This window comes from Alligator mississippiensis, chromosome 5 (assembly GCF_030867095.1).
Source record: "Alligator mississippiensis isolate rAllMis1 chromosome 5, rAllMis1, whole genome shotgun sequence".
Classification (NCBI taxonomy): Eukaryota; Metazoa; Chordata; order Crocodylia; family Alligatoridae; genus Alligator; species Alligator mississippiensis.
This window is the reverse complement of record NC_081828.1, coordinates 44,201,194-44,228,884: the sequence shown is the minus strand read 5'-3', so window position 1 is coordinate 44,228,884 and position 27,691 is coordinate 44,201,194. Positions and strand designations below refer to the sequence as shown.

The 27,691-nt window shown below is 45.9% G+C and overlaps 1 long non-coding RNA gene across 3 annotated transcripts in view; it reads right to left on the bottom strand.

The window, feature by feature from the left end:
- Positions 1 to 27,691, bottom strand: part of LOC132250801 (uncharacterized) — a 36,821-nt gene that overhangs the window by 3,584 nt on the left and 5,546 nt on the right. For 2 of the 3 annotated variants that reach the window (XR_009462416.1, XR_009462418.1), the window contains exon 2: positions 5,702 to 6,286. This is a non-coding gene — a long non-coding RNA (uncharacterized LOC132250801). Of the gene's footprint in view, positions 1 to 5,701; positions 6,287 to 6,521; positions 6,844 to 27,691 lie in introns of those variants that run through there. The other variant, XR_009462417.1, reaches the window with a different exon arrangement.

The following is a 27,691-nucleotide window of genomic DNA, read 5'->3' as shown; positions in this document are numbered from 1 at the left end:
AAGCTGAAGCTCCCATAAACACTTGTCACTTTTGAAACCTGTAGCATTGAAGTCATGGGATGAGTTGGAGGCAAAGAGAAATTCCAAAGGGAATCCCTGAGTAAAAGGTGAGTTGTGTGTGGAGGGAATGAGTGGACTTTGTTGGTGCTTAAACTGTGTGAAAAAATGTGCAACTTACCAATTCTCACAGTAAACTGGCTATTTCATTAATGGCACAGTGTAGTGGCTGGGAAGATTTAATCCTGCTCAGTCAAAGCTTACATCTTTTACACTGTCTCTACCACAAAGATTATGATCTAGATGCCCTCATTCTTAGCAGGTTTACCTAAGTGTCACATACACACACGGCTTTAAAATTGATTGGTCTTTTGTGCATGTCTTCAAGATTTCAGGTGAAGTGTTAGTGAGTCCTAATGCAACCCAGCTATCCATGTGGCCTTGTGTACTTTGAGTCATGTCTGCAAGATCAGACTTTTTTTTTTTTTTTTTTTAAACTGTTTCAAGGAGCAAGGAAGGACTACATCCATTATTTTCTCTTTCCGTAGTCATATACAAAGTGGTTGGCCCTTCTTCCCCTTCTTTGAAAGCAAGGGAACACTTTAAACCAAAATCCAGGTTAAATAAGGGATGGTCCCATAGTTTTGATCTTAACTATGTTTTGTCATGTGGTTGAAATGGTTTAGGAGAGGGAGTCCTGGCCACCTCACCACATCTTTCCCTCTTGATAGTCAAATGTATCCTCAGAAATAAAATCCCCTTAGATCTGGAAATTCCCTTTACTAAACCTCCTTCAGGACCTGACCCAGTTCTGCCAACTAACAAAACTACCCACCTAAGAGTTGCACATACTTTAGTAAATTTGCAAAACTACCTGTGGTTTTCAGGACCACTCTTGATGAATATACCCCTTTGTTTTGAAATGAGTCCCAAAACTATGGAAAAATATGCACCCTTGAAATGTTGCCTGGTCAGAAGGGGAGTTTTCTTTCATGTAGAGCAGGGGTATCAAACATATAGTCCACAGGCTGGATGCAGCCTTTAGAACCATTTCATCTGGCCCACTGTGGTCCAGTGGACTATTGTAAGATTGGGAATATGGCCTGCTGCAGAATACAGGGTCCCTAGACACTGATGGACATTGCCATCAGCAGCTACCACCCAAATGCATCTCTGTGATGCTGTCTATGTGCAGTCCACACTGCCCTCTTGCCCTGGACCTATGCTGCCTCTGCACTGAGGCACTAATATGGCCCCCTACTCTCTCCTATCCCCCGACCCATGTTGCCACCCATTCTCAGCCCTGTGTTGCCTCTGCACTGCTGCCCAGACACAGCTCTATGTTGCCACACACCCTCAGACTCATGTTACCTGCTCTCTGCTGCTCATTCCTGGACTGATGCTGCCACCCGTACACAACTCTGAGCTGCTTCACAACCCCAGACATTGTTTTACCTCCACACTACTGCCTGAACATGGTTCCAGGCTGCCACCTGGTCCCAGACCTGCATTGCCATCCAAAGGCAACCCCACCACAGTTTCTGCAGGCCTATGGATTTTACCTGGGAGGAGCCTCTATGGTCCAGGTCTGACCTGGGCCCTGGGGTGAGTTTGACACCTCATAGGGGAATAGGAATATGTATGGCCAATTTCTATTCACCTTACTAATGCATAAAATTTGTTTTCTGGTCCTCTCTAAGGCCCTCCTCAGCCATGGTGCCTACAAGTCACTCCTGTCTGTCATTGGTGAGTCAAGCAGCAAGCTCTGACTTCTGCTTTTCTGCTAAACTGTTTACTACATTTCCCCATTCATCCTGCTCCATTAGTCTACTGATATATTCTATCTGTCCCTCTGGGGCAGGGGCTGTCATCTTCTGACCCTTGTTTGTCACTGTTCCTGTAATAGTTCCTTTGCAGTCTTCCACATCTTCCTGCTAGGCAATATTTCCTCATATCCAGTCTACCTGTTTCTTTCCATTCATTCCCACCTGCTTGGCATTCACAACCTGTTCTATACTTGTATGATAGAAGGATAGTGGGATACTGGAAGATTAAAGCACATGTTGACATGCAACTTTTATCACAAAGCCAATGAACAGTAATGGGAAAGATAATTATTTATCTGACATGAAACAGGATAGTCTAGTCTGCCTGCTCTGAGGAGTTTCCATTGCAGTATTGCGTTGTTTCAAAATTACTTAAAGCTGACTTGGTCCCAGAAATCACAATTGTCTGTGTTTTCTTTTTCCTCCGAGCCCCATCAGTTTTTCAGTCACACCTCCAGGATGATCTTTGATCACCAGTGTTGCAACTAATGCTACCCACAGCAGTTTGTGAAAAAAAGGCCGATCTTATTAAGTGGTCGTCCGAGTGTATTGAAGAAGGTCGCTGCACATCCTTTACAACTGAGAAAGCATGAATGAGTCATACCCAGGCTAACAGTGCTGGTGGGCATCATTTTCTGCTCCTTAGTGGTTACCTAAAGATAGCAATTTTAGCTTGGGCTGAATTCCAGGCTGGTAATTATTTTACTGTGATGTTCCCCTTACCCCAGTTGACTGATACCTCACTGGAGTCTTGGAAACCCTGTTACCTGAGGGCTCACGAGAGCTGTTTCATCTCATATACCTCTCACAAAGAGTAGAGTTAGAGAGATGTTTGTCTGACATACCCAGTCTGTATCAAGCCATACACTACGTGCATTTAGCCCAGATGACTAGCCAACTGACAATAAATATGTATTGTGTTACACTCTAGAGACCAAATTTTAAAATATTTGGCCATAATAATACATTAAGGTGTGATGTACTGCTAGGCTTATTAAAACAAACAAACAAACAAACACCCCCCTCCCCCCGCCCGTAGTTGTAAAGCAAATTATACATTAGTGTAGCATTTCAGTAATTGCCCATAATGCTCAACAAAATAAATATAAATATTGAAATTGCCACAGTACAAAAGACATAAAAGATTCAACCCTTCTCATAAATCCAAATGATATATCTGACAACCACAGCACAATAAAAAATGAAATTGTAATAGTTAACCCATAAAGCAGGGTTGAGAAACTCATCTGCCCCACAGTGCTTTAACAGCCATTCTGAAAGCCAGTTCCTGTCCTGGAAAAGCAATGTTATTTTTAAAGTCTTTGCCAGCAGCTTTCCTATGGAACTATTGTTTTAGTATGGTTGTAGGATCCCTACAACAAGTGACCATTCTGGAAGAAGTAGATGGGCAAAGTCTGTTGGACAAGATTATACCAGGCGATTACTTATTAAATTTTCATTATAAATTAGGAGGAAACTCTCAAGCATGTGTAGGGGAAAGGACCTCCAAAACACCCACTGACAGCATTGATTTGTATATAAAATACAGCAACTGTTGTCATTCCTCTGTTGCAAATAGAGCACTTGTCCAGGAAATGGGAAATTTGAATTTTCATTTCTCAGCCTGTGAGGGTTCAAAGCTACACCTCGCACTTCCAAGCTTATGTTTCCTTGTCCAGAGGTTGGGGGTGGGAGAAGCCTCATTTACAATTCCCGCTTCTAGGGTTATTTCTGATTTTTTGTCCATTGACTATCTAATATAAAATGTCTATGCAGCTCTGCAAGCAAGGAGCAGAACCCAGGTCTCTCTCCTTTTAGGGGTAGCTTACATGTAACCATAAGAAGAGTGCCTTGATCACCAGAATGTAGGTGGATGAAGGAAGCCTACACCCATCTTGATGATGAAGCAGAACCACTGTGAAATCAGAAATGCCAGTCATAGGAAAGAGAACAAGTAGGAGGGAGCCCAGTTCTGTGGCCTGGCGCTAAGGCACTTTGTGCAAAGGTTGGGGGTGGGGGAAGCCTCATTTACTATTCCCGCTTCTTGGGTTATTTCTGTTTTTTGTCCATTGACTACCTAATATAAAATGTATATACAGCTTTGCAAGCAAGGAGCAGAACCCAGGTCTCTCTCCTTTTAAGGGTAGCTTAAATGTAACCTCTGAGTGAAACTACTATAAAGAGATCTTTACCTTTAATGACTACTACTTCTGAAGACCAAAAGATTCATTAGAGGTGTATGCCGTATGTCAAGAGATTTAAGACAATATATATAGGCAAGCTACTATGAAGAGAAGTTTTCATTCTATAAAAGAGAAAATAATCTGATACTGAACGTTTCAGGTTTAAGAAACAATTTCAGTCTATGGTGAATTCTGAAATACCCTATTGTTCTCTTCTATTCAATGTCTCCAGACTAGAACAATAAAAAGTTATAGAAAGCTTGTAATGCAGACTGTTTCTTACCTTTATCTGTAGATTTCCTGAAGGAAAATTGAAGGAAAGGCCTTCTGTCAACTCAAAGGAGAGCCTTGAAATTTCCCCCCCAAGAAAACAGGGAGCTAATGGGTACTTTTCTATAAGTGAGTTAAAGGATTCTTCTAGGAAAAAAACCTGAATCTGGTTGGGATAAGTAAGTCTTACATCCATATCCTGAGATTTGCTGTTGAAGTCAGCAATGTTCCATGAGGAAAATATTATTATTATTGTTGTTGTTTTATAAAGTCTAGAACAGGTTTCATCATTCCACCTTCTTCTGTAGAGCCTCTCTTGAAAGTTTATCCTGGTGAAGAGCACCATTAGCTTTATAATGAGACCTGTTTCTCCCAGAATGAACTGGTGGAGCTTGATCAATAAAGTCTAGAAATGGGCTATTTTGTTTAACTTGAGTGAGAAGTTCTAGTATGACAGGATTTATTTGAATAACTTTGTGACAGGAGGCCTCCTGGGGCCAAGCTCTGCAGCCCGCCCGCCTGTCACCGTGACAGCAGGCTTACTCAGGGCCAAGCTCTTCGTGGCCCGCCCACCTGTCTCTGGGCAACAGCCCGCTTATCTCGCCCGCCACGCCTTTGATGATAGTTGATTCAGATATCGATGTCAATTAAGCGGGAGGCTGCCCATTGTAGTGCCCCGATGCCCAGGGGCACTCTGCGGCTCCAACCTCCCCTAATACTGCAGCCCAAGCCACGCAGATGGCATCACAGTGTTAACACTATCACCGGCCCCACACTGGGCCCCAGAATCATCCTAACAGGACCCCTCTATGATCCTTCTGATCAGGCAGCCACTCTGCCATCATCCGGGCTACTTAGCCCCCCCGAAGCTACTTTCCCCTCTCAGGTGTGGTTCCCCCGGAACCTTTGGCTACCTGACCCTGGCCCACCTCCAGGCCAGTCGGGACCCCAGGCCCCCGGCTCTTGGGCGTCCCTCACGGTGGGCCCCCGGCCCTTTTGACTACCATAGTCCTGGCCCCAGCTTGGGCCAGTCGAGGGTACTCTCCCCTTCGGGCTGGGTCTCTCTAGCCGCTCACTCTGTCACCAGGCCTCACCATGCCACTACTCCCCATCCTCCTGGGGGCAACCGCAGCACCACACCCACATCACTCCCACTCTTGGGGTCCGCCCTCTCTGGGCCCCTCACAATACTGGCCCATCTAGGCCCTCTAACAAACGCATGGGTAACCCACCCAGTGGTAGTGGGAGCTAGGGGTTAAGGCACCCCAACCTGCCTTTCACCAGGGTGGTAACTGGCCTGGCATTTCCTGGGGGGCTCCCATGCCACTAAGAGCCCCACCAGACCACCCACTCCCAGCAGGGTGCAGTTTCAGGTCATATCCAGGACCAGGAGCCTCCTACCAACCCCTTGCAGCTCCCCCTTACCTCCAGATCATTCACAGCAGCCTTTCAGCCAGGTGATGTTGCTGCCTGCCCTTCTGCAGCCAAACTGCCTTGTTTATATAGGCCTCAAAATGGCTGCCCTAATCAGGCACCTGGAGGCTGCCAGCTCCAGGCCCTTAAAGTGGCAGAGACACCCTGTGCTCTGCCACAAATTTGATCATTCATTTTGTTGTTATTTGAGTTTCACATTCTCACCAACTAAACTGTTTTAGTCTGTTTCCTTTTTAAGCTTTTCTAATGGGCATCCTCTTGAGCTCTGTGTGTGTGTATTATATAATATATGTGAAAAAATTGCAAGAGAACAAAGTTGAGAGGTTTGATTAACCTGTGAAGAAACATGAGCCTAACTACAGGAGTATGGGAAGGAGTAGCAGAAATGGTTTTGAAAGTAGCCATCTTTTACTTATTAATTGCGGTGATGAGGCTGAAAATGTCCCAGTAGGCCCAAACCAGAAAGACTGCTAAACACTTCAGTTGAGTTGGAGAAACAAGCAAGAGAATATGATAGGTATACAACTCTTAAGATGTTTAGATCTTTCCAGAGCCATCACCATCCTCCAATGCAATCTGAAAGCCAAAAAAAAAATTCTTTAAAATGGGCCTTTGCTTTTTGAAGTCTTTCAACACCTTTGTGATTAACTTTTTATGGTCAGAAAATAAATGCAATAATGCAACAATAAGCACAAGATTACGGAAACAAATAAATCAATACATATCTTAATGCAAACACTTCTCTCCAATACTTAAGCTTTCATTCAGCTTGACTGCATTTTAAGTTTAAGACCGAAAGACCCTTCTGTACCTTTTTGCTGCTCTTTAAGTCCTGGCAAGAATTTCCCTGCACAAAGCAGCTTTCATGCTTATATGCCCAAACTTGGTTTTGAGCCTTAGTGTGTGACCAATTATCCAGCCAAGCTGCAGTTCATTTGATCAGGCAATGTCTCTTAGTTCAAAAGGGCTGTTGAGGCCAAAATAATTACTAGCAAATCCTTGGGGCCTGGCAGGAAGTCTCTTGATTCTCCTTTCCTTGAAGGACAGCTATCCAGCCTCCTAACACAACAAGAATGTTTTAACAGGACAATTACAATGTACAGTGAAATACAGTATCAAAATGATAATGATCCATGCATAGATTTAGTAGAACCAAATTGGAATTCCTAACTGCTAGTTGCATGCAAGGGGGAAATTCTGTGTAACTACATTTCTGGTGTTGTTTTCCTTTGGAGCATTCAGCTTTGGCCATTTCTGAGGCACGATATAGACTAAAACATACCAAGTATGATAATTTCTCTCTTTCTGTAAGATTGCATCTTACTGCTGTTGACTTTAAAGTAAACTCTTACTGGATTTAGTTGCGTAGGATCAGATCCGGAAGGTGATGGGCAGGGAGAACCTTGAAGTTGATAGAGTCTTTAAAGAAAATAACCCTTGAGTATTTTAACATGTTGTTAATTTCTTTGTGATTATAAAGCCAATTTACTCTGTTATGTCCCAACAGAAACCCCCTGGCTCCTCTGTCCATTTCATTTCGGACCAAATCCCAGAAATCATTCCATTCAACCATGAGTAAGCCTGCATTCATGCTTCAGTATGAGTATGATATCCAGTGGGAAAAAAAAATCACAGAAGGAGGAGTCACTCAGAATAAACGTTGATCCAATTTTAATACTGATATAAGCAGACAGGATGCATGTTGATTTTCATGAGATTCTTACAACTGTTGATTTTTTTTTCCATACACATATCTGAAAAGCAGCCAAAAGTCTGAGGTAGACATTTTTAAAAGTCATGACGATTTAGACGTGAATTCTCTGAACTGAATGAGAAATATGTTCCAGGCTCTTAACCTGTTTTGAAAATTCCCAGTCAAGGACTGGGAGATACAAGGGTGATATATTAGGGTGATATCTTTTATTGGAAAAGCTGTGTAGTTGGGATAAACTTAGACAAGCTTTTGAATGCAAGACATTTTCCATCTGCTCTGATGAAGAGACCTCTATCTCAAACACAGCAATTTGTTTTCTTAGTTACTATAAGGGTCCTATATGCCATTACATTGATTCCCATGTTGTCACCTAGGAAACCACAGGAACAGCATCCTCCGGCTTACACCATAGGACACAATGTATAGGATTCTGGGAGCCTCTGAAAAGAACAGAGAAAGATTGGCTTAAAGCACTGACTGGGAAGCAAGAGAACTGGATTCTGTTCCTAACCCTTCCACAGCCTTCCCATTAATGGAAAGGTTAATTAATCTCTGTTCCTTAGTGCCTCCCATGTAAAACAGAGAGCATGATACTTCTATCTGCTTTCACCCTCAGTGTGTTCTCTGCTTAGACTCTATCTTAATACAATAAGGGATCCAGGTGGTGCTGGAATAAATAGGTTACAAGTGTTGATTGTAACACTGGGGGAAGGGAGGGAGTTCCAAACCCTGGGCCCAAGCAGGACTGAAAGGCACAGTCCGCTTGGTGTGGCCTAGGTCAGTTGTAGGACTATTTGGCAAATTAACTGACCACCAAACATGTTTTTGACCTTTTAGAAGTGGGAAGTATGGTGCCCTGGGCCTGAACTCTGCTATTTGACTCTCATTTCTCTGTTCATCTAGGAAGGACTGAGAAGGGAGGAGGTGCAAAAGGAGTACAGTGACCTCATGTTTGTGGTTAAATTGAAATCTGAAGTCAGAGTTTAAAAAGCCATATAAGAATGTGGGGCCCCATCATCTGAATGAATTCTAATATTATAAAAGCCTTAGTCTGTCTGTCCATAATGCTTTATTTGTGCTCTGACTGGCTGTCTCAGTAGCCAATCAGAGTGCTCTAGACAGACAGGACAGATGGCAGAGCGCCACCATGACAGTGGGGATTGAGAGGCTGGAGGGAGGGGCAGGCCCCCCCAGCTTCTTGGAATCAGAGGGGGATGGCGGGGACTGGAGCTCCACCATAACAGAGGGGACGGAGCTGGGGGGCGAGGCCAGCAGTGCTGGCCTTTCCCCATTGATTTGCTCCTTGGAGCTAGGGGTCAGAGCACCACCCACCTCGCTTCCCACAACAAGAGCCAGCAGGGAGGGGAGGGGGTGGTTACCATTAGCTGCGGCCACCACCCCGTGTCTTCCCTGTGCCACTGCCACCAGGCCTGCACCCACCACTGCTGTTGGACCCACAGCCACCGCTGGGCCCGGGCCCGTGGACACAGCCAGGCCCACAGGCGCAGGGCGGCAGTGGCATGGGTTCAGCAGTGGCCGTGGAAGGGAGCGGGACCAGATCCAAAGCTGCGGGGGGTGGAACAGGCCCGGGCCCGAAGTGGCGGGAAGGGGAGGCAGATGCGGGCCTGGCCCTGGAGCATGGGGAACGGCCAAAGTGGCGGGGGCAAGGGTGGGGGGAGTGGACCCGGACCCAAAGTGGGGGCAGGGCTGCCACGGCGGGGGGAGGCAACGGGGTTGGGCCCGTGGCAGAGGGTGGGAAGGTGGGGGAGTAGCTCTGGCTCCGGCCCTGAACCTGAACCCAAACTGCTGGGAGGACAGGTTCGGGCCTGGAGGGGCTGGGGCCGGACTAGCATGGGGGGGAAATCAACGGGGGCGCAGAGCCAAACACTGGGCTCTGTCCCTGTCACCCCTCCCCCCATCCTTTTTGACAGGCAATTTGCTAGTAAGAACATAAGAACTGCCATTTGCTGGATCAGACCATAGATCCTTAGACTGGACATTAGGAAGAGCTTCTTCACAGTTAGAGTAGCCAAGGTCTGGAATGGGCTCCCAAGGGAGGTGGTGCTCTCCCTTACCCTCGGGGTCTTCAAGAGGAGGTTAGATAGGCATCTAGCTGGGGTCATCTAGACCCAGCACTCTTTCCTGCCTATGCAGGGGGTCAGACTCGATGATCTATTGAGGTCCCTTCTGATCCTAACATCTAGGAATCTATGAATCTATGAATCCATCTTGCCCACACTCCTGTGTCAGACAGTGTCAGAGAGTGGATGCTGAAAGGGAGAGTGAAGTGGGTATGACTACAGTTTTCCACTGTTCCTTTCTCACTTGTAGTCTTTAGCATTTAAGGTCTACGTATTTCTGATTCAGAGACTGTGCCTGTTACTCCCATGCTCAGTAGCTACTGATGCACTGTGCCAGTGCACCTTTGGTGCCTGCTACTTTAATGGCAGAAGCAGGCAGCCACCTGGTGCCTGATGAGGGTGGCCATTTTCAAACATAGGCTAAAAAAGCAGCAGTCTGTGTTGAGTAGCCAAGAAGGCAACATTGGGCTGAACTGCTCCTGGAACACCTTGGAGGTAAGGGTGAGGTTATGGGGATGGAGGAGGCCTCAGTGGTCTTGAACAGGACCTGAAACTGTACCCTGACAGGATAGGGAGGCCTGATGGGACTGCTAGTGGCGTGCCAGCCCCACTTAAATACCAGGGCCATGAACCTCCCTAGTGTAAGGTGGGTTGGGGTGCCTAAACCCCAGCCCCCGACTTAGGGTGCATTACTAAGAGGGAGGAGTGGGGCCAGGCACAGCTGTGGCCAACTGAGCCTGCAGGGGTGCAAGACCCCAGAGAACCCAGGAAGGGGGCAGTTGTGTGGCTCTAAGAGGGGGCAATTGCAGATCCCTAGAGAAGGGGGCAGTTGAGAGACCCTGAGAGAGCAGGGGTGTTGGTGGACTCACCTAGAGTAGGGTGCATCTTCACGACCTGAAGGACTGAGCATAATTCAGGGCTGAGTAGGGCTGAAGGACGGCCAGAAGGGCAGCGCACGGGCCAACCCCCACAAGATCATGGTGTTGTGTATAAGAAGCCCGGTGAGGGGCTAAGATGAAGTTGGTCCTCCATTCGGTGAATTGGCTGGCACTACCCAGGTGAGGGTCATGGGAGAGGCATGGCATGATTCAGATAAGCCTGATGGCCACAAGGGTCGCTTCAAGATGGAGCAGGGCAGAGTGGAGGGGGCACATTGTGGAGCAGTGAGCAAGAGACCCTGTGAGAGGGGGTGGAGTGTGAGAGGCCACTGTGAGGGGGGCATAGAACGGGCAGCCTCCCGCATTTACCACCAGTTTATTGTAATAGCAAAGTTGTGGCAGGCAAGGCTGGGCAGACTGTCCTATGTAGACAGGTGGGCGGGCCAACTTGAGACTCAGCCCCGAGCTTGCCCCCTGTCATATGGACCTTTCCTCCAAGGATTTGTCCAGTCTCTTGTTGAATGCGACTAAACTGTTAGCTTCATAATATCCTGTGGCAGTGAGTGCAATGCTTTAATTACACATTGCATGAAAAAGAACTTCCTTTAGTTAATTTCAAACTTATTACCTACTATTTTTATTTTCTGACCCCTGGTTCTTGTATTGTGAAAGAGAGTACATAATAATCCCTATTTACTTCTCTTCACCATTTCATATTTTGTAAACCTTTATCATGTTACCCCTTCAAGCATCTATTTTCTAAACTGAATAGGCCTAGCCTCCTTAGTCTCTCCTCATATGTAAGCCCCTTCATATCACGAATCATCTTTGTTGCCTCTTACGGTACCTTCTCTAGTTCTTCTATATCCTTTCTGAGGTGTGGAGACCAGAACTGGGCACAATATTTGAGATGTGGATGCATCATGGATTTATGAAGGGGCATAATGATACTTTTCATTTTGTTTACAGTTCCCTTCTTAATCCCTAACATTTTGTTTGCCTTTCTGATAGCTGCTGAGTACTGAGCTGATGTTTTTAGTGAACTTGTCCACAGTAACTCCAAGATTTCTTTCCTGTGTGGTAACAGCTAATGAAGAGCCCATCATACTGTAGGTATAGCTTGGTTTACTTTTGACCATGTGCATCTATTTATACTTACCTATATTGCTTTACAGCAGTGGTCTCCAACCTTTTTAAGCAGGAGCTCACCTTTGGCATTTAAAAGCAACCCCAGATCTACCATGCACCACTGCCTCCTGCCCCTCCGCCCACCCCCTCCCCAAGCAGTAAAGTCTGTGGGGCGGGAAGGGGGAGGCAGATTGAGGCAGAGGGAGAAAAAATGATTTGGGGGCGCACCTTCCCCAGCAGGCAAGTCCCGCCTGGCCGGGGCCCCACTCAACTTACCTCTGGTCCTGCCTCTGCGGCACTATCCCTCACTGCAGTGGCCTCGATCTAGCCCCTGCCCCTTCCCTCCCGCACAGACTGACTTCAGGGGTGGGGCACACATGTGCATGCACATGGGCACTCAGCCCCCCACTCCAGCCTCAGATCAACTCCAAGAGGCTCTGAGATCTGCTGCAAGAGGCTCCGAGATCTACCAGCGGATTGAGATCCACTGGTTGGTGATCGCTGCTTTACACTTATCTACACTGAATTTCATCTGCCATGTAGTTGCCCATTGGTTCAGTCATGCCAGATCCTTCTGTAGTTCCTCACAAACCACCTTTGTCTTTACCCCTTTGAATGATTTTGTGACATCTGCAAATTTGACCACTTCACTATTCACTCTTCCATCTGGAGAACAGCTACATAATTTGAATATATGCAATTTATCTAACGACATCCTAGAATATTACTTGCTAGTCAGTAATGGAATAGGAATGTGAAATTGAGCAAATACAGGACAGTATAGTGCATTACTTTGTTGTCGATGGGCACCAGAGTGTTCATGCCTTTCTTTTATGAAGCACTGGAGGGCTTCCATGAGAGCATGTAATACATACTTAAATCTGTGGCACAAAGCAACCCAGGAGGCTCGAGTTCCATAGTGCAGCAGCAGAAGAGAGAGGCTTTAGCATCTTCTTCTGCAGTCCCTCACGGTCTAGAAAAATTGTCTTCCATGATTGTCAGATCTGTGGACTGATGAGACCGATCTGGGATTGACAGACTGTGCTGCAACTAGGACTGTAAATATTTTTAAAAATTATCCATTTAACTTCCTTTAATTATGTCAGTTAAATGGTTAACCAATAACACATACCTAGTCCAGGCCCAAGCCAGCACCTGCCCTGCCCCACAGCAGGGGAGGAGCAGCAGCCGCATGCCTGGAACAGGGCAGGAAACTGGGGGCCCTGCACATACCCGCTCAGACACAGCTGCTGCTGGGAGCTGTTCCCTGGGCCCTATGACAGGGAGGAGGCAGTGACAAGCCCTGCCAGACAACACAGCTCACTTGAAGCCGTGGCCAGCAGCAGCAGGGGAAGGGCTTTCTGAGCCTGCTGCAGCCACTGACACTCTTGGAGGGAGGGAGCAGACTAGCCTTGGGCACTAGTTCCCCCCCACTTCCTCTCTCCTCCTCACTCCTCCCACCTGCCTGCCCTACCACCTTCCTGTTCCTGAGACACCATGCTACTTCCCTTCCCTGCCAGACTGCGCACCATACTAAATGTTAACTAGTAATGCATTACTGGTATAAATATACTTATTGTTTAAATGTTTAACCTTTTACATCTCTAGCTGCAACTCGGGCACATGTTTCCGTGTGGAGTGGGTGGCTCTGGATCCTTGATTTGGTCCATGATGTGCTGTTTCTGCCGGTCCTGCTTTTCTGTCTCCCGTTGTCATTGTAAGGTTTCAAAGTACTGAGATTCTTGCAGCAGATTCTTCCTCCATTTGGGATGGTCCTGGGTGATAGTCTCCCATGAATTGATGCTGATGTTGCATTTTTTTCAAGTTGGCCTTGAGGACACCCTTGAAGCACTTTCTCTGCCCTCCAATTGAGCATGTGCCTTGACTGAGTTGGGAAAATTGAAACTTGTTTCAGGAGTCTGGAGATGGACATCCAGATGATTTGGCTGACCCAATGAAGTTGACTTTGGACGATTATTACCTCAATGCTTGTGGTGTTTGCTTGAGAGAGGATGCTAATGTTAGTGTGTCTGGGTGTTGCAGGATAGAGTTAAAAGCACCCTCATCAACAACAGAGTCTCAATCTGAGAAAGTCTTCAAAATGTTCCTTCCAACAGGCATTGATGGCTCTCCTTTCCTTGATCAAGTTTCCTCCATCCTTAGAGTTTGTCCCTGAGTGCTCAGACCGTAGATGGCATTGTAGCATTGAAAAAACTGAGCATATCATGAATATCAGTGAGATGTTGAATCTCCTTTGCTTTGTCTTCCCACCATCTATCCTTCATATTGCAGATCCTCTTTTCAATCTCTGCCTTGGCTTGTTGGAGATTCAGTTTCTTTTGCTTGGAGTTGATGTTGTTCTGCCAAGCACAGTAGGCCTTGCACTTGCAGCCAATCAACTCTTGGACCTCACGGTCATTCTCATCAAACCAGTCTTGATGTTTCCTGGTAGAGAATCCAAGTGTCTTTTCGCAGGTGCTTATAATGGTGGATTGAAGACACCACAAGCTCTGCTGATATTCTCTCATTGTTGTTGATTGGAATTTGCTAGTATTTCATTGAGGCACTTGTAGAAGAGGTCTCACTTGGTTGGGTCCCTGAGTCCTTCAATGTTGATCTTATATCAGCATTGCTTCTGTTGCATCTGTCGTTTGAGAGTCAGTTTGAGTGACAGAACTGAGCAGATGAGTTGGTGGTGATCAGTCCACCAATCATCAGCTCCTAGCATAGTTCACATGATGTGGGCTTCTTTGTGATCCTGGGCCCAAACAGTGACATAGTCAATCAGGTGCCAATGTTTAGATTGCAGGTGTTGCCATGATATCTAGTAGCTTTAGCATAATATGGTAGCGTTCTCCTTATTCTAATAAAGTTCTATTGAGGTGGACAAGAGTAGAAGGCCTGGTTTCATTAGACAATAAGTAATAGAACAAATGTACTGTTTTGAAAGTAGCCATCCAGTAAGCTCTGGAAAAAAAAGGGATGATCTAGCTCAGTGGGAGCCATCCTTTTTGGCAGGTGTGCCACAAATGAGTCATTCACCTTTCCTGAGTGCCACTCTGATCTCCTTCCCCTGCCTAGTCTGCTGCTCCGCTTTCTGCTCCCATCCTTGTGCTTCCTGCCTGATCTGCTACTTTGCTTTTCACTCCCTGCGCTATCTGCCACTGTGCTCCTTCCCTAATCTGCCACATGCCACACACAGAGGCTGCCTATGCCACTTGTGGCACCGGTGTCACAGGTTGGCCACTCCTGATCTAACTGGTGAAAAGCAAGCATTTGAGCTCATGCTAAAGTTGCTGGAGAAAGAGGGGGCTTCATTGGCAGATCCAGGAAATGCAGGGCATGCTTCATGAGAGATGGACAGATCATTTGCTCTTTGAAATTGGCTGAGAGAAACACTAAAGAACCTGCAAATTAGAAAGGAAGCTATGTATCAGCAAAGGCAGCTTTTGAGTCATACGACAAAGCAAACTCCCAAATAGGGAGATTAGATGAGAACACCTGGATCTGGAAGTTTCTTTAATAAGGAGCCAGGATGGAAATGAGGCAGAGATAGAGCCCCTAGCTAAACAAGGCAAGCCCTGCCACAGAGATTAGACAGAGGAGATGCATTTGGTCATCATATTAGTTCCCTGCTTCAGCACAGGATTGCTCTCTAGAATATGTCTTTCCAAGCCCTCTTTACAGTCTAGTTCTAAATAGTGTGTTTCTCAGCACTTCCCTGGAAACACCACAGGCTAATATTTGTGACACTAAGGCTCATTTCCCCCTTACATTTGTTTCACTGAATCTTTGCTGTGCTCCATTCACAGAATCATAGACATGACAGAGGGAACAGGCCCATTGGACAGTACCATGCTAGCACTATAGTGCTTCTTTGTACCACTGAAAAATTAACTTCCTGCCTTAGGGCATGATTCTGTTCTCTACCTGCCTCTGCTGCCAGCTGTGACTCCACCAAAATCAATGGAGCTGCCCACTCATTTAGGCCAAGCCCCTGCCACAGCCTGGCTGGCTGTATTAACTGCACAAAGTTGATGGACTTAGCTAGCTGGGGATTTCCTCTGAACCCCCTGGGAAACAGGGGATTCCTGAGGGCCTGACTAGGGACAGGTGTAGACAGTGTTTCTAGCGGTCACTGGTTGGTATAAAGGTCTTTTGGGAGCTCTTATCTGTTCGTCCTCTAAGAACTGCTTTAACTTGAGTCATGGCCCAAACCACCCAACAGCTGGCCCTGGCTTAGATAGAGAGGATGTAAATGCCCCTATAAACCATCCCATCAGCTCTGCTGCCTGCATGCCACCTGAGGATAGCTCTCAATCTGTTCTTGGCTTGAATGCAGGTAGCTTAGTGTTCTCACGTTTCCACTAGAGGGCAGCTTTATCTTATAGTTCTCTTTAGATGGGCTCATTTCAAACCTGATTCAGACTCAGAAAATCAAACACAAGCCAAGAATTTCCAGGAGCTGGGGATCCTTTCAGGCATAGGGAGGACAGAAGCCATTTGTTTGACATTTAAACAAACAAGCAAATAAACAAACTGTTTGAATAATTCCCAGCCGTAAGTATGAAGAAGGAAACCTTAAATGGAAATGTGTTACCTTGCACCTGAAAAATATGGAGCAAGCATTCCAGAGCTATTTTAGGATCTGGACAGATGACATTTATACTTTAGATGGGTGAAAAAACTTTTGTTTACTACCTTACCTCATGGTAAGTAGAAGCTAAATCTCAATATTTTCTTTTCTGTTTCATTCGGTTACCTGGGATGCTTTTGCAAGTGGTAATTCCTGCCTCCCCTTCTTAAGTGAGATAATTTTTCATTTGTCCATAACTTTCACTGGGTTTCAGCTGAAGTAACAAGAGAGATACAGGCAGTCTTCATTCTTATGGCGCAATTAGTTACTGAAAACCGCATCTTAAATTGAAACACCGTAAATTGGAACCAATTTTCCTATAGGAACAGTGTTATAAATGGGGGATTGGTTCCTTTATAATGCTCAATACAGGTGCGTCCAGCTGGCACTCACACACTTACTTGCCAGGGCCCTCACAGAGCAGAGCACATGACCCCTGACAGCCAATCACCTAGCCAGCTGCTCCTAGCCACAAGCATCCAAGCTGGTCATGTCCAGGAAAAGCAGAGGCAAAGCAAAAACCCAGACATTTGCTTACGTTTTAAAAACCCTCTCAGACACGAAGGCTGTGGGCCAAAAAAGAGGACATGTCTGGGAAAACCTGGAAAATACAGTAATCCTAAACATCACCACTATTTATAATGTAGATAAGCCTCTAGGCAGCCATTCTGTCTATGCCCTAGATTATTAAGGTCTTCATAAAACAAGGCTTTGACTCGCATAGGTCTGTAAAGTGTGGACATCTATATATTCATTACAACTCTCTTAAAAAAGATAAACTTCCAACATTATTGATGCTATAGTAAGATAGGATTCTTCCTTAGCAATGCTTCACTCTTTCCAATACAAAACTTCATCTTTGTTTTAGCTTTTTGGAAGGTTATTTCCACCCCAAAAAGATTCCTTTTGAGCCAGACTCTGATTTCACTTAGGCTAATGCAAATCTGGTTTGCCCCTTTGACTTCCACAGAATTTTACCAGACTAAGTACATTTTAAGCTCCTTACATCAGACCGATAGGATACGTAACTGATGCAGCTGCACTTCCATCTGTACTTGCTTGTATGATGTCAGCAGATGCTGCTGTGCCTAATCTGAGTAACAGAACTCACATCAGAAAGCAGAAGCTTTCTTCTACAAGATTTCTCTTTGAAAATCTGAGTTTGCTTCACAGACAGTTCTTGACTTACGACTGAGTTGCAATGAACTTCACTTATGATGTTTATAAATTGACACCCTGTTTCGACATGGGTTTCGACTTTATGACAGTCAATACAGCTGCATCCAGCTGGCAAGGCTGTTGTGGTGGAAGGGAAGGGGTGGGAAGGTGGGGGGCAGATCAAGGCCCCTGCTGTGAGAGAGGGACTGGGGCTAAGGTAAACATTGCCCAGCCGGGGCCAAAATTCTGTGGAAGTCAAAGGGGCAAACCAGATTTGCATTAGCCTAAGTGAAATCAGAGTCTGGCTCAAAAGGAATCTTTTTGGGGTGGAAATAACCTTCCAAAAAGCTAAAACAAAGATGAAGTTTTGTATTGGAAAGAGTGAAGCATTGCTAAGGAAGAATCCTATCTTACTATAGCATCAATAATGTTGGAAGTTTATCTTTTTTAAGAGAGTTGTAATGAATTTATAGATGTCCACACTTTACAGATCTATGCGAGTCAAAGCCTTGTTTTGTGAAGCTTTTGATAATCTAGGGCATAGACAGAATGGCTGCCAGAGGCTTAATTACATTATAAATAATGGTCATGTTTAGGGTTACTGTATTTCCAGATTTTCCCAGACATGTCCTCTTTTTTGGCCCATGGTCCTCGTGTCTGGGAGGGTTTTTAAAATGTGAGCAAATGTCTGGGTTTTTGCTTTGCCTCTGCTTTTCCTGGACATGACCAGCTTGGATGCTTGTGGTTAGGAGCAGCTGGCAAGGTGATTGGCTGTCAGGGGTCATGTGCTCTGCTCTGTGAGGGCCCTGGCAAGTAAAAGTGTGTGTGTGTGTGTGTGTGTGTGTGTGTGCGTGTGCGCATATGAGTGCTGGAGCTGCGTGGGCAGCAGGGCTGTGTGGCAGGGTGCTGCAGGTTGGGAGTGAGGGGCACTAGCAGGGCTGGGGGGCAGGGGGCTGCAGGTTGGGTGTGACAGGCACTAGCAGGGCTGGAGGACAGGGGGTTGCAGGTTGGGAGTAAGGGTCACTGGCAGCACTGGGGGAGGAGGGCTGTGGGTTGAGAGTGAGGGGTACTGGCAGGGCTGGGGGGGGCAGGGGGCTGCAGGCTGGCAGTGAGGGTCACCGGCAGGGCTTGGGGGCAGGGGGCTTAGGAGTGAGGGGCAGAGGCAGGGCACAGGCATATCACTGCCCTCCCCCCCCCCTACAGATGTCCTCCTTTTTGATCCTGGAAATATGGTAACTCTAGTCATGTTGGGACCAATCCTGAACTATTCAGCTGATGTGCTGCTGATAGCGACTTTTCCTGGTCTATGCTAGCCACAAATCATCAGTTATTACCTTCTCATCTAACTCAGAGAATCACCAAACTACCTCCCAGCTTTCAAAGCTGTCTTACAACCCTGGCTATAAGGTCCTGAGTCCTGTCCCTGCTGAGACTGGCACCCTCAAGAACAGCCTCCTGGAAGAGGCTCAAGGTAGACATCCCACTCCCTCCTCTCCCAAATGACAACTTCCAGTGCCTCCTTCTTCAAGCCTCCTTCCCAGAAACCTCACTCCCTCTCTTTAGGTTTTGGGAGGCATGTGGTCTTGTCCTTTCAGTGGCTGTCTGTCAGTCCACTACTTATATGGTCCTGGTCTTCGACTTTGCCTCTTTTCGTGTGAGTGTCTTATCTCCATTGTTGCTGGTCAGCCAAATAGCCACAACTGGAGTGTTAGTTGCTTTATCCCTTAAATCACAGCCCTTCACAGGCTGTGGTATATACATCTCATCAAAGGAATCAACCAGAAGTGATAGGTACTGTTCAAATAAACAATGAAAGGCATAAAGTCTGCTTTCAAAGCATTATAATCTAAACTGATAAAACAGAAAAATGGAGTATTCGTGTTTAACAGATGAGGGGGAAGATCCTAAAAAGGACTTAGGTGCCTACTAAAAGACTTAAGTGTATGGTAGGTGCATAGGTCCAAAACAGGAATCAAAAGTTCATTACTCAACAGCTTCCAAAATTCACTAGATACTTCCTTTCCTTATCTAAGGCTTCTCTAGGTGCCAGGCTTTTGTGTGTGCCTATAACTAGTCATGTTTAGTCAGCTAGGTGTCTAGCTCCTGCCTAAACCTCATGGGTATCCAGAGGCCAGATAGAGTGGCACCTAAGGTCTTTGAAGGGACCAACTTGTTTCCCTTGCAGCACTTCAACAACTTGAGCTTCAGAGAGAACTGGGACCCACTCATGCTTATGAGTGTCTATTGATTATCTCAGTGCCTGTGCACAGAGCCGGCCTCAGGGGTTAGCAGTGTGAGCAATTGCCCAGGGCACCCTGGTTAGGGGGGCACTGATGCTGTGGTGCAGTTCTGAAGGCAGAAGGGGGGGTGGGGCAGCTGGTACAGCTCTGGTATTACTATTCAGGCAGCTAAAGGAAATGATTGTTAACACCCTTGAAGTAAAGAACAACAGGTTAATGGGCCATTAACTCCCTTAGGTGCCTGAATAGTAATACATACCAGAGCTGCACCACCCAGGGGAGTGGGGAGGCTGCCTGGGGTCCATGGCAGCAAGAGCAGGGCCAGAGCCGGGACACTCGTTTAATTTTCTCTGGTCATGACCCTTGCAAGTGTGTGCCAGGATGTGCAAAAGAGAGGCGAGTGCAGGTGTGTGCAAGGGTATGCCAGAACATTTATTTTAATTTTCACCGGCCATGAAACTTGGAAGAAAACAAAATGTCACAAGTACCTAAGAAAAGTATGTAAGGGGTGCATTGTCCCAAAGGGCACCAAAATACAAATCCTCAAACAATTGCAATCCACACTAGAAGACTTAATTCTTAAAGAGATCTTCTCAGAACCACCCATCCTAGCCTTTAAACAAGCACCAAACCTCACTAACCTCATCACCAGAAGCAAACTCCTTATGACCCAAACCATACCAAATGGATCCAGAACATGCCAGGACAAGCAATGCAAAACCTGCCAACACGTCTCCACTAGGTCTATGCAAAACAGTACCATTTTGTTTTGACTTCAGTTTCACAGTTTTGATGGGATAGTGTTTTCTTTCGAGTTTTGTTTAGTTTTGAAAGCACTGTTCCATTTCATTTCGTCAAAACTGTTTTGCTGTTTCGACACTGTTTCGATGTTTCACCCGTAGGCTATAATGGGGAAGCACAAAACTGCCTATAGCTGTGTCATTTTTTGGCATATTTGGATGAAAATAGCAGAGATGGTAGCCCCTTCTGAGGGCGTGAAGCCTGCCAAGTTTCAAGGAGATAGATGCAGGGGCTTTTGGGAAACTGCACCTCAAATCTTGAAAGCAAAACTCATGTCGTGTGTGAAGGCACAGAAGGGTGAAAACAGCGGGCATGGTAGCCCCTGGTGAGGCCATGAAGCCTGCCAGGTTTCAAGGAGATAGGTGCAGGGGTTTCTGGGAAACTGCACCTCAAGCTGCTGACAAGTAAAACTCGTGATATGTGTGGCCGTGTGTGTGTGTGTGTGTGTTAAGGTGCGCCCTCACTGGTGCTGGGCCCTCTACATAACATGGTAGTGTGCCCCAATGAGGTGTCCTCCTCCCTTACAGCCTCAACCCAGTCCACCACCTTAAACAACAACAGGTTATAACTTAATAAGCAGCACAGTAGCACCAGCAGCATCTCAGGCAGCCAAACTGTCATAGTCAATATGACAGCAGTCCTTCCCCCCTCTTCCCCCTTCCTCTCCTTACTTTCTGTTTCCCTGCAGGCAAGCCCAGCTTCAGCTTGGAAACTTAAAACATTTTGAAACATTTCAACTGCCCTCGTTTTGTTTTGAGGCTGTTTCGAAGCCCTTTGTTTCATTTTGATTTCGCTGTTTCAAGCTTGAAACAGCGTAGAAAGGAAAGAGCCAGTGAAATTTCACACAGTCCTAATCTTCACCACTCCTGCAATAACCACACCCCACAACAGAACCATCACCATTCCTGGATCTTATACCTGCACCTCCAGAAATGTTATGCATCTCATGCATGTCATGTGATTATGTTATGCAGCTTTTCTCATTTCTTGGAGATCTCAGAACAACTATGGAGTTTCCCTAGGCCTGAAGAAGGTTGCTTGTGCCCGAAAGTTTGCAAAGAACTTTGTTCCAACTACTCAGTTGGTCTAATAAAAGATATTACATCTACCCAAAGAGCCTTGCCTGCATTCTTAGGTCAGGCATTCCAGCTGTGACACTGGCTCTTTGAGATTGCCCGTCTTACTTCATCCAAACATGATGCAAAGTCTTGGTTCATAAGCCACTTGATTATCTAGAACAGTGGTTCTCAACTTTTTTGGACTCACCCCTAACTGGACTCGAGGCACCTTCCACTGGACTCAAAGCAGCCCTCCATAACTTTTGTGAATTGAGTGGCACCCAATTTAAAAAATGCATTTATATTATTGCAGCCGCTTATCTCCTTACACAGTGGCTAGGCAGTAGGGGTGGGGGATTGTCCAGGCAGGGACAAACCTGAGCCTATCTTAATTGGTTATCTCATCTGGTTTTCTTGCCAGCACTATGGTTGAGAATCACTGATCTAGGTTGCAGGGAGAATGAGATTGATGAAGGGTTTGTCAACATGCTCTGTTTAGACAGATGGTCCTGCCTTGAATGGGGAGGGGGATGGATTAAGTGATTTCTTGAGGTCCTATCTGCCCCTATTTGTTCTGATTTTCTGATTATGATAGGTTATCAATGTACAGTCAGGACTATGGTGTACTTGGCTATTGTGATGCTGAACATGACATTCCACCTGCCACTGTTCATCCATGTTAGACTGGAAGTTCAGTGCAAGACTTTTTATAATCAAGGCCAAGTAGATCTTTGGCTGCAGTGTCCTTTCTTTTACTTTTTCTCTACCACTTCCTCTTTGGATCATTTTCACAGCTATATATAGCCAACTTTGTTCTAATTTCTGATGTTGTCTTTGAAGCATCCCACTTGCTGCTCTTCGATGTTGAAAATCAGTCTAATCTAAAAAAAGTCTAAACTTGAATGAAGTATTCACCTTATTTAGACAGAACAAGATTGTGGGTGAGATCTCCCATAGGCTGAGAACTACCACTCTTCCTGTTCATTCCTGCCCACGCTTTATTTCAAAAGGTAGGCAATAAGGATAGTTCAAACACAAAATACCACATTGGAACAGTTCCCAGACGCTATAAACATCCTGTCCAATTTGCAGAGCACTTGTGTTCTGTCATATTACCAGATAGTGACAGTGATTTAATTCATATGTTCTGAAAATGGCCTAGCACAATTGTTCTCAAGCTTTGTGATCTTGCAACTCATCTTTTTAAGAGTCCTTCTATACAGTCCCACACTCCCCTACCCTTTAAACTTACCTGCCAGCCTATGGCCAACTGCCTTTCATATGGTCTTCTTGTCAAACATGCTGAAGAGGCATCCAGGCTAGCTCTGACTCTCTCTAATTCATAAGCAGCATTTCAGTGTTAGTAGTGCTGTGCCTGGGCTATGTAGCCTGCCTAAAGAGGTCTCAGTCTAGGCCTTAGTCCAAATAGACCAGAAAGACTAAAGGCTAGAAGTATGTCAGCAAAGAAAGCCTTAAAAAAGATGATGCTGGGAAATTATTTGGGAGCTACAATATGCAAAGAAATTAGCCATTTTCCAGGGGAGAAAGGATGAATAATCTCAAAACCCTAGGGATTTGGGCCTCCCTTATCCACCCAGTCAAAAACACCTCAATGGCTGATTACTCTTTGGGCAACCTTCTGAAAACAGAAGTTGTCAGTGTTTCTGCTACTATGATCATGAGCAAGATACATCAGTGTTGAAATGAAAAGGTCCAATTCACCTTGTGTGGGTTTGCTCTTTATTTTATCATATTTTATCTATTTGCTTTATTTGAGAGCCCACCCCCTGAGCAAGTGGAATATCTGTTTTCTTAATGGAATTTCTTGAGAAGAGTATAGCTGCCATAGTCCCTGAGTCTTTTAGGTTACCAGATCTTTGCAGTAACCTTGCTAGTGGAGGAGATGATCTAAATCACTGGGACATAGGTGGCTGGCTGGTCCCACGTGGAGTGAGGATGGGGCTTTTGCTGAACCATTACCAGTCTGTGTAGGCTTTCCATTGCTGAGAGCCCAAAGCCATAACATGCTTCACTGGGAGCTAGTACAGCACGAGATCTTGGTTCTTTTCTCATCTTTCAGAAAATTCTAGGTTGCAAGCATTTACAGTGCCTTATACCAGGAAATGTGAAGGCAAAACCTAAAGGAAAGCAGAGAATGTAAAGCAAACTTCACCCATCTCCTGCCCACTCTTGCCTGTTTACCTTTCTTTCCTGGGAGCAAGGAGCTAGACTCTTAGGTGTCTCTTTTTTCCTTTCTGGGACCTTCTTCGGTTTTATTCTAGACTCAAACCCAGTTTTCCTATGCAGGTCTGCATGGAGGACCAATGCACAAGCCAAGTCAAATGCTAATTCTCAGCCACTGACTCTTCTAAGTGTGAACAGGTGTGGGCTCTTCAAGTTAATCACTACCTTACTAACAGAATCTTAGCTGAAATAAAGATAAATCAAAATCATGTTTATATTAAAAGCTATAACATATACAAATATAAGAACAATAAACCTGAACACACTTTTGCACTAACTACAGTTAGAGACTAGACACTGAAACAGCAAACTTAATTTGAGAAAATATCTATGCATGCCACATGGTGAACCCCCAAAAGTAATTTTGTCTTGGAGCAAATCCATGACAAATGGTGTATTACTATAATGCAATACATGTCCCCCTTTAGTCTCCCTTTTTGCCAAACTGAATTGCCCCAGTTCTTTCAACCTTTTTTCATCCAACTGCCATTCTAACTACGTCTTTGTTGCTTGCCTTTGCATCCTCTCAAGTTTCTCTATATCCTTCCTAAAATGTGGAGCATAGGTGCACACAGTGCTCCAGCTGAAGCCTAACCAGTACAAAGTACTATCATTTGCTGTATCTTGCATACAGTATTCCTTTTAATACTCTGCAAAATTCTATTTCCTTTCTTTATGAGTTCATCAAGTTGCTGACTCATACTGAGCCTGTGATCCTCCAAAACCCCCAGATCCTTCTTAGCAACACTAAGGCATAGCCAGTTCTCTAACATTCTGTGTTTGATTGTTTTATAATTTGCTCCAGGAGCTGGACTGAATGACCTTGGGGTCCTCCTTTTCTCCCTCTTTAAAGATGGGTGCTATGTTAGCTCTTCTCCTTCTACTTCTGGGACTTTGCCTGTTTTCAATAAGTTTGTAAATGTCACAGCTAACAGCTCCAAGATTTCTTCAGTGAGTTACTTCAGCACCCTGGGATGAATTTTATTGGGCCCTGCAGACTTAATTTATTTCAAATGTATAAAAAGCCCTCTGACATGCTCTTTATTATTCATGACCATCAATCCTCCTTTGTCTGTGTTAATTTTGTTAGCTGATTGGTTATTTCAGGGGCAGGCAATTATTTTGGGCAGAGGGCCGCTTACTGAGTTTTGGCAAGCCATCAAGGGCTGCATGATAGGTAACCCAGGGCAGATAAATATTAATTTTCTAAATTTTTTAGGGGCCCCACGGGCTGGATAGAATGGCCTGGTGGGCCGCATCCGACCCCCGAGCCACATTTTGCCCACCCTTGGGTTAGTTCATTTTTGTTTTTTCTTAATTTGTTGAGCTATAGTTGCAGTGCATAGTGATTTAAAAAAAAAAAAAGTTAAAAGATTCTGCTCCAAGTACATTCAATGGTACATGTCTGAATCTGGAGGAACTTGACTGGTTTTGCAATGAATACAGTGATGCTGTAATCATTTATCTAGTTTTTTTCCTTAAACCATACTCTCTTTGAACTTCATTATAGCTAAAAATAAATGCATTAGATTTAGTGTTTTTATACCTATTTTCTTATTAAATCAGCTTCAGCTTCTCCAGTTTTTTTAAATTATATTTAGGCATATCTAGGTATTTTTCATATATGCTAGCTTGTTCAAAAAGCTTGAAGTGGAAGCATTACCCCATAAACAGCAAATACTGAGCTACCCCATATTGCCATGACAAGTATCTGTCCTTGCAAAGGGTCATTATGACTCACTGAGGTTTTTCAGAACACGTGTTGTGAAACTAGGAAAGAAACCTGTATCATTCTAACACTGGTCTGTGTAGAGAATCAAAGAATGATATTGCTCGGGTTTAATGGCTCTAAGGGGACATGTCTTATCATCCCAGATGCTTCTCAAGGTAACCTCATACCTCTGCCCATTTTTCCTTCTTTTCTATCTTTTTTATTTTCTGTCTTGTATCCCGTGACTTACTGTAGGCCAGGGGTGATAAAGATACAGCCTGCAGCCCAGATCCAGCCCATGGAGCTCCATGATCCAGCCCATGGGTCTCAGACTTACCTCACATACAGTGCCTGAGGCACACAGTGACCCCAACCCTGCATGTTGCCTGCAGCATGCAGCCCTGCATGTAACCTTGCTGTTGCATGCTGGCCTGGTGTGCATGGCACATGGCTTTGACCACAGGGTCTGGCACTGCAGGCACGGCACAGGGGGCCAGCATGGGGTGTGTGCTGCATGCAGCCCTGTGTGATGGCCAGATATGAACTGATCCCACCAGAGATAAGCCCTATGCACCCCAGTCAGTGCATAGGGTCTCTGATCTGGGCACTCCATGCAGTGAGACCTGGACTGGGCCTGGTACACCCTGCCCTCAGCCTGGTCCAGGGTGTCCTCTGGATGAGGTGCCCATGCTGGACCAGCCCTGTGTGCTAGCTGTCGTGCTTGGAGCTGATATGTGGGTCAGATTGGGACCACGGACCAGCCCTGAACCACTCATCGAGCCTCCAGGGCTGAATGAATTTAATATCCCTGTTCCAGGTAGTATCCTTTTCCTCTGTCCTCATTAGGAATTCCCTCAATCAAGCAGTGTGCCTTCCTACTTCCATGCCACAGGCCTTTCTGCTGTGGATTTTGTTGTTGGCCTTCTAATACCTTGGAGGGATGCCTTCCATGGGCTGAAGAGATGGCCTTGATTTTTCTCTTCCCCTTCCTCAACTCCTGTGTCAAATCAGAGTGGGCAACAGTTGCTGTCCTGGGTGCTCCCTGGCATGAACAACTCGTGCCCCTGGCAGCTGGCGGGGCATGGTGGCAGCGAGAGTGTGGCTGCGGTAAGCATGGGAGCTCCCGCAGCCAGCGCTGTCAGGGGTGGGGAGGGGGTGGCAAGCACCGACCACAGGTCAGCAGCCACCTACAGCCACCTCCAGCAGCATCGGCAGTGGCCAGCAAGAATTGCAGACCAGCAGCAGGGTGGTGAGCGGTGACCACCCACAGGCTCTGCCGACAGTGTCAGCTGCGCCTTTTTGTAGGGGGTGCACCGCCATGCTCAGGAGGTGCACGTGCACCTGCATGCACCCCCTACATGTCGCCCCTGCTCCCTGGTACCCTTGGAACTTGTAGGCTAGGGTCTTCTGAAACCTTGCAGCATAGCAATGTGCGGGCCCATCTTACCATACCTGGTCAAGAGATCAGTTTCCCTAGCTCAGTTCCTTCTTGAATCTAATTGTCATGGAAAATGGCATAGGGGATGACACAGAGAGAGGGTTTGTCCTCAAGTTTCATATATATTTTAATAAACTTGGAGTAGCCATAAACTCTTGGTTTATAAGAGTTTCATTTGGCCCTGGATAAATCATTTCATCTCAGGACAAAATGCAGTCATCTAGGTGTCCGTGTTCATTGTCCTGGGATAAATCCTGGAAAGGTTCATGGGATATGAACTATTAACTTTTTATCCTGGGACATTGCAAAGTGCATCTGAATGGTTATCTTGGGATTACATCATTCTTCTTCTCCTCGCATCCTCTGACCATGTTCAGATTTGGGTCCAGAAATGGGCACATACTATTGGTCTGCGTGTAGCCTTAGTGAGGTCCTTGTTGGTGCATGGTTCCTGTATACATGGGCAGGCCAATAGGTATTCTGTGTTCTGAAAGTTTCCTTCACGTTCACATGTGGTGGTTGCATCTTTGGAGTATCCCCACAGTTGCATGTTAACTTTAGTCTTACTGACCCCTGGTTGGAAGCAACTCAAGCTTCTGCATATTGGCTAGTCAAGCTCTGTGCCTGTGGGAAATGTTCAGCAGGGCCTGCTCTCCCAGCCCCACCCCCCTCCATGGCTGCCCTGCCCACCCCAGATCCCGGCCCTTTAAAAAAAAAAAACAGCAGTGGCCTCGGGGCTCATAGCACAGCCCCAGCCTCCGGAGCGTGGGGCAGTGGGGGGCAGCAGGGATCACCCCCTCCTCCGCTCCGACTGGGAGCAGCTGGTGAATGGGGCCTTTTTTTTTGTTTCGAAGAGCCAGGAGCTGGGGTGGGCAGGGCCTGTGTGATTCAGTG